General features: G+C 43.7%; 1 pseudogene; it reads right to left on the bottom strand.

Annotated features, from left to right (window-relative positions):
- LOC115126940 (tumor necrosis factor receptor superfamily member 19L-like) overlaps window positions 1–7,402 on the bottom strand; it is a 106,840-nt pseudogene that overhangs the window by 53,393 nt on the left and 46,045 nt on the right.

The following is a 7,402-nucleotide window of genomic DNA, read 5'->3' as shown; positions in this document are numbered from 1 at the left end:
GCTGGACAAGATTGGCATCGCATCACCTCGCCTGGCCCCTCGACCTGCCAGCAAGCCTGAGAACACATCTTCACATCTCAGAACAGAGTACATGAACCACTGTAATTACACACTTCAGTCACATGTGGTTCTGTGTTCAATAAGTTGTTCCAAAATAACTAACACTGCCGTTTTGGACAGGAACTAAGATACATTACCTATTTTTTGGATTCATATGTACACATTTTCATATGAAACCGATTATTTTTTATATATACAGTTGATGTCGGAAGTTTACATACACCGTAGTCAAATAAATGTAAAACTTTCACAATTCCTGATATTTAATCCTAGTAAAAAATCACTGTTAGTTAAAATCCCTGTCAGTTAAAATTCCCTGTTTTAGGTCAGTTAGGATCACCACATTATTTTAAGAATGTGAAATGTCAGAATAATAGTAGAGAGAATTATTTATTTCAGCTTTTATTCCTTTCATCACATTCCCAGTGGGTCAGAAGTTTACATACACTCAATTACTAATTGGTAGCATTGTCTTTAAATTGTTTAACTTGGGTCAAATGTTTTGGGTAGCCTTCAACACGCTTCCCACAATAAGTTGGGTGAATTTTGGCCCATTTCTCCTGACACAGCTGGTGTAACTCAGTCAGGTTTGTGGGCCTCCTTGCTCACAAAACACTTTTTCAGTTCTGCCCACAAATGTTCCATAGGATTGAGGTCAGGGCTTTGTGATGGCCACTCCAATACCTTGACTTTGTTGTCCTTAAGCCATTTTGCCACAACTTTGGAAGTATTCTTGGGGTTATTGTCCATTTGGAAGACCCATTTGCGACCAAGCTTTAACTTCCTGACTGATATATTGAAGCAACATCTCAAGACATCCACATAATTTACCTCCCTCATGATGCCATCTATTTTGTGAAGTGACCCAGTCCCTCCTGCAGCAAAACACCCCCACAACATGATGCTGCCACCCCCGTGCTTCACGGTTGAGATTTTTTAACTTTATTTAACCAGGTAGGCTAGTTGAGAACAAGTTCTCATTTGCAACTGCGACCTGGCCAAGATAAAGCATAGCAGTGTGAACAGACAACACAGAGTTACACATGGAGTAAACAATTAACAAGTCAATAATACAGTAGGGATGGTGTTCTTCGGCTTGCAAGCATCCTTCTTTTTCTTCCAAACATAACGATGGTCATTACGGCCAAATAGTTCTATTTTTGTTTCATCAGACCAGAGGACAGTTCTCCAAAAAGTAAGATATTTGTCCCCATGTGCAGTTGCAAACGGTAGTCTGACTTTTTAACGGCGGTTTTGGAGCAGGGGCTTCTTCCTTGCTGAGTGGCCTTTCAGGTTATGTCGATAAAGGACTAATTTTACTGTGGATATAGATACTTTTGTACCTGTTTCCTCCAGCATCTTCACAAGGTCCTTTGCTGTTGTTCTGGGATCGATTTGCACTTTTCGCACCAAAGTACGTTCATCTCTAGGAGACAGAACGTGTCTCCTTCCTGAGCGGTATGACGGCTGCGTGGTCCCATGGTGTTTATACTTGCATACTATTGTTTGTACAGATGAACGTGGTACCTTCAGGCGATTGGAAATTGCTCCCAAGGATGAACCAGACTTGTGGAGGTCTACAATTATTTTTCTGAGGTCTTGGCTGATTTCCTTTGATTTCCCCATGATGTCAAGCAAAGAGGAACAGAGTTTGAATGTAGGCCTTGAAATACATCCACAGGTACACCTCCAATTGACTCAAATTATGTCAATTAGCCTATCAGAAGCTTCAAAAGCCATGACATCATTTTCTGGAATTTTCCAAGCTGTTTAAAGGCACAGTCAACTTAGTGTATGTAAACTTCTGACCCACTGGAATTGTGATACAGTGAATTATAAGTGAAATAATCTGTCTGTAAACAATTGTTGGAAAAATTACTTGTGTCAGGCACAAAGGAGATGTCCTAACCAACTTGCCAAAACTATAGTTTGTTAACAAGAAATTTGTGGAGTGGTTGAAAATGTAGTTTTAATGACTCCAACCTAAGTGTATGTAAACTTCCAACTTCAACTGTATATATATTAGGCATGTATCAACAAATTAACAAAAACATAGTACAGATGTGGGATCTTAATTTGACCAGTGCTGTCGTGGCAAAACAATCCTGCAGCAACAGGATTTTAACGTATCGTCCATGATGTTGCTTCATCGGTGGTTAGTCTATTACCGGGACAAAAGAACGCCACATGTAAAGTGGAATACTGTCAATATAACCATGTGTTAACGTAGGTTTTCAGTGAATTTATGTTCATCCCGAAGCTCATCTGTTCTTCCAGATGAGGACAATTCTCAGCAACAAAAGAGTGATCAAATTAAGATCCTACATCTGCATATTGGTCGTATCTAAAATAAGAGCAGACCCACTAGGAAAAGTTGTTTCACCATCATTTCAATGAAACTACGTTGAACCAACGTGGAGTAGACGTTGAATTGACAACTGTTCCCAGTGGGGAGAAACACAACTTCCATGTAGCGAGAAGGAGGAGAAAGTGGAGAGGTAGAGGTGGCCTCTGTTGACAGAGGGATCGACGGTGGTAATGTAGTGGAAGAGAGGGTGGGGGGGGTTTGGCCTGTATAGTGACAAGTAAGTTATAAAAATACATTTAGGATGACAGGGTAATGAGAGGTGAGTTAGGATGACAGGGTAATGAGAGGTGAGTTAGGATGACAGGGTAATGATAGGTGAGTTAGGATGACAGGGTAATGAGAGGTGAGCTAGGATGACAGGGTGCAGCTGTACATAATCTATTGGTAAATAGCCCACCCATTTTCACCTACCTCATCCCCACAGTTTTTATTTATTTACTTTTCTGCTCTTTTGCACACCAATATCTCTACCTGTACATGACCATCTGATCATTTATCACTCCAGTGTTAATCTGCAAAATTGTAATTATTCGCCTACCTCCTCATGCCTTTTGCACACATTGTATATAGACTCCTTTTTTTCTCTACTGTGTTATTGACTTGTTAATTGTTTACTCCATGTGTAACTCTGTGTTGTCTGTTCACACTGCTATGCTTTATCTTGGCCAGGTCGCAGTTGCAAATGAGAACCTGTTCTCAACTAGCCTACCTGGTTAAATAAAGGTGAAATAAATAAAATAAAAATGAGAGGTGAGTTAGGATGACAGGGTAATGAGAGGTGAGTTAGGATGACAGGGTAATGAGAGGTGAGTTAGGATGACAGGGTAATGAGAGGTGAGCTAGAATGACAGGGTAATGAGAGGTGAGTTAGGATGACAGGGTAATGAGAGGTGAGTTAGGATGACAGGGTAATGAGAGGTGAGTTAGGATGACAGGGTAATGAGAGGTGAGTTAGGATGACAGGGTAATGAGAGGTGAGTTAGGATGACAGGGTAATGAGAGGTGAGTTATGATGAGAGGTGAGTTATGATGACTGGGTAATGAAAGGTGAGTTATGATGACAGGATAATGAGAGGTGAGTTAGGATGACAGGGTAATGAGAGGTGAGTTAGGATGACAGGGTAATGAGAGGTGAGTTATGTTAGATCTTCTGTCCTACCTTGATTGGCTCTTGGCCACTGGGGCACTCCAGACACACACACCCCTCCCCCCACCGACACTGCACGGCTACAGTCCCTCCAGGGCCAAACACCTGGAATACACACACAGATCAGTGACACAAATAATTACACACACACACAGTGAGAAGGACAAGAGCTGAGCCACACACACACACACACCGTGAGAAGGACAAGAGCTGAGCAGCAAAGGTGGTTCCTCATCTTCTTCCAGGTATTCTTCTATGAACATATGATCTAGAACAGAGAGGATCATGGGACAACGGGTGAGCTATAGTCAGGGAGGAAATCGAATGCATAATCAAGAAGTCTGGTTTTGCCTGAGGAGATAGACCTCTGACTAAAGCGTGATTCAACATGTGTCAGGGTGCTGGGGTGAATGTGTTATATCTGGAGTCCTTCTCCTGTCTTATCCGGTGTCCTGTGTGAATTTAAGTAGGATCCCTCTAATTCTCTCTCCCTCCCGGAGGACCTGAGCCTTAGGACCATGCCTCAGGACTACCTGGCCTGATGACTCCTTGTTGTCCCCAGTCCACCTGGCTGTGCTGCTGCTCCAGTTTAAAATGTTCTGCCTGTGGCCATGGACACCTGACCTGTTCACAGGACGTGCTACCTTGTCCCAGACCTGCTGTTTTTGACTCTCTTTCTACCGCACCTGATGTCTCTGAATGATGGGCTATGAAAAGCCAACTGACATTTACTCCTGAGGTGCTGACCTGTTGCACCCTCTACAACCACTGTGCTTATTATTATTTGACCCTGCTGGTCATCTATGAACGTTTGAACAGCTTGGCCATGTTCTGTTATAATCTCCACCCGGCACAGCCAGAAGAGGACTGGCCACCCCTGGTTCCTCTCTAGGTTCTTCCTAGGTTAATGCCTTTCTAGGGAGTTTTTCCTAGCCACCGTGCTTCTACATCTGCATTACTTGCTGTTTACAGCAACAACCTGACATAACACACTCCTGAATCATTACAGTAACAACCTGACATAACACACTCCTGAATCATTACAGTAACAACCTGACATAACACACTCCTGAATCATTACAGTAATAACCTGACATAACACACTCCTGAATCATTACAGTAACAACCTGACATAACACACTCCTGAATCATTACAGTAACAACCTGACATAACACACTCCTGAATCATTACAGTAACAACCTGACATAACACACTCCTGAATCATTACAGTAACAACCTGACATAACACACTCCTGAATCATTACAGTAATAACCTGACATAACACACTCCTGAATCATTACAGTAACAACCTGACATAACACACTCCTGAATCATTACAGTAACAACCTGTCATAACACACTCCTGAATCATTACAGTAACAACCTGACATAACACACTCCTGAATCATTACAGTAACAACCTGTCATAACACACTCCTGAATCATTACAGTAACAACCTGACATAACACACTCCTGAATCATTACAGTAACAACCTGACATAACACACTCCTGAATCATTACAGTAACAACCTGACATAACACACTCCTGAATCATTACAGTAACAACCTGACATAACACACTCCTGAATCATTACAGTAACAACCTGACCATAACACACTCCTGAATCATTACAGTAACAACCTGACATAACACACTCCTGAATCATTACAGTAACAACCTGACATAACACACTCCTGAATCATTACAGTAACAACCTGACATAATAAATACTGTCACAACAATGACAGAGACAGTTACAGGCTGGTAAATAGTATTGAGGTAACAGCCAGTGTTCATGGACAGTGGACACAGGTCAGACAGTGACACAAAGAGATATTCTGAGGTGACAGCAGAGCCACAAGTAGATAGTTTGGTCATGGAGGTTTCTAAGAATACATCATATAATTACAGTTGAAGACGGAAGTTTACATACACTTAGGTTGGAGTCATTAAAACTTGTTTTTCAACCACTCCACAAATTTCTTGTCAACAAACTATAGTTTTGGCAAGTTGGTTAGGACATCTACTTTGTGCATGACACAAGTCATTTTTCCAACAATTGTTTACAGAGAGATTATTTCACTTATAATTTCACTGTATCACAGTTCCAGTGGGTCAGAAGTTTACAAACACTAAGTTGACTGTGCCTTTAAACAGCTTGGAAAATTCCATACAATGATGTCATGTCTTTAGAAGCTTCTGATAGGCTAATTGACATCATTTGAGTCAATTGGAGGTGTACCTGTGGATGTACCTTCAAACTCAGTGCCTCTTTGCTTGACATCATGGGAAACTCAAAATAAATCAGCCAAGATCTCCACAACTGTGGAAGGAGACGCGTTTCAAGAGATGGACAATGACCAAGAGATGGACAATGACCCCAAGCATACTTCTAAAGTTGTGGCAAAATGACAACAAAGTCAAGGTATTTTTTATTTATTTTACCGTTATTTAACTAGGCAGGTCAGTTAAGAACAAACTCTTATTTTCAATGACGGCCTAGGACCAGTGGGTTAACTGCCTTGTTCAGGGGCAGAACAACAGAGATTCGATCTCGCAACCTTGGAGGGGAGTGGCCATCACAAAGCCCTCAATCCTATAGAAAATGTATTTGGAGCTATACGTAGATATACGGTGCGATACGGAGCTATATGGAGCTATACAGAGCCCCCTGCATTGTGGTACGGAGCTCCATTTGGCCTCTGCCTGCCTCTGGAGGCTCCGCAATTGTGTCACACCCTCCATATGGAGCCTCCGACCACATTTTTGGCTCTAGCATAAATAGGATTAAAACTGGACATCAGGAGATATGTTTCAATGGAAAAGAGAGTGAGCCATTAAACTCTCCTGGGCTAAAATGCCCCATTCCCTCCTTCCCTCTCTCTGCAACCCTCTCTCTCTCCCTCCTTCCCTCTCTCTGCAATGCTCTCTCTCCCTCCTTCCCTCTTTCTGCAACCCTCTCTCTCTCCCTCCTTCCCTCTCTCTCTCTCCTTCCCTCTCTCTGCAATGCTCTCTCTCTCCCTCCTTCCCTCTCTCTGCAATGCTCTCTCTCTCCCTCCTTCCCTCTCTCTGCAATGCTCTCTCTCCCTCCTTCCCTCTTTCTGCAACCCTCTCTCTCTCCCTCCTTCCCTCTCTCTCCCTCCTTCCCTCTCTCTGCAATGCTCTCTCTCCCTCCTTCCCTCTTTCTGCAACACTCTCTCTCTCCCTCCTTCCCTCTCTCTCTCCTTCCCTCTCTCTGCAATGCTCTCTCTCTCCCTCCTTCCCTCTCTCTCTCCGTCCTTCCCTCTCTGTGCAACGCTCTCTCTCCCTCCTTCACTCTCTCTCTCTCCTTCCCTCTCTCTGCAATGCTCTCTCTCTCCCTCCTTCCCTCTCTCTGCAATGCTCTCTCTCTCCCTCCTTCCCTCTTTCTGCAACCCTCTCTCTCTCCCTCCTTCCCTCTCTCTCCCTCCTTCCCTCTCTCTCTCTCCTTCCCTCTCTCTGCAATGCTCTCTCTCTCCCTCCTTCCCTCTCTCTGCAATGCTCTCTCTCTCCCTCCTTCCCTCTTTCTGCAACCCTCTCTCTCTCCCTCCTTCCCTCTCTCTCTCTCCTTCCCTCTCTCTGCAATGCTCTCTCTCTCCCTCCTTCCCTCTCTCTGCAATGCTCTCTCCCTCCTTCCCTCTTTCTGCAACCCTCTCTCTCTCCCTCCTTCCCTCTCTCTCCCTCCTTCCCTCTCTCTGCAATGCTCTCTCTCTCCCTCCTTCCCTCTTTCTGCAACGCTCTCTCTCTCCCTCCTTCCCTCTCTCTCTCTCCTTCCCTCTCTCTGCAATGCTCTCTCTCTCCCTC

Source organism: Oncorhynchus nerka, linkage group LG11 (genome assembly GCF_034236695.1).
Source record: "Oncorhynchus nerka isolate Pitt River linkage group LG11, Oner_Uvic_2.0, whole genome shotgun sequence".
Taxonomy (NCBI): domain Eukaryota; kingdom Metazoa; phylum Chordata; class Actinopteri; order Salmoniformes; family Salmonidae; genus Oncorhynchus; species Oncorhynchus nerka.
This window is presented reverse-complemented; position numbering and strand designations above follow the sequence as displayed.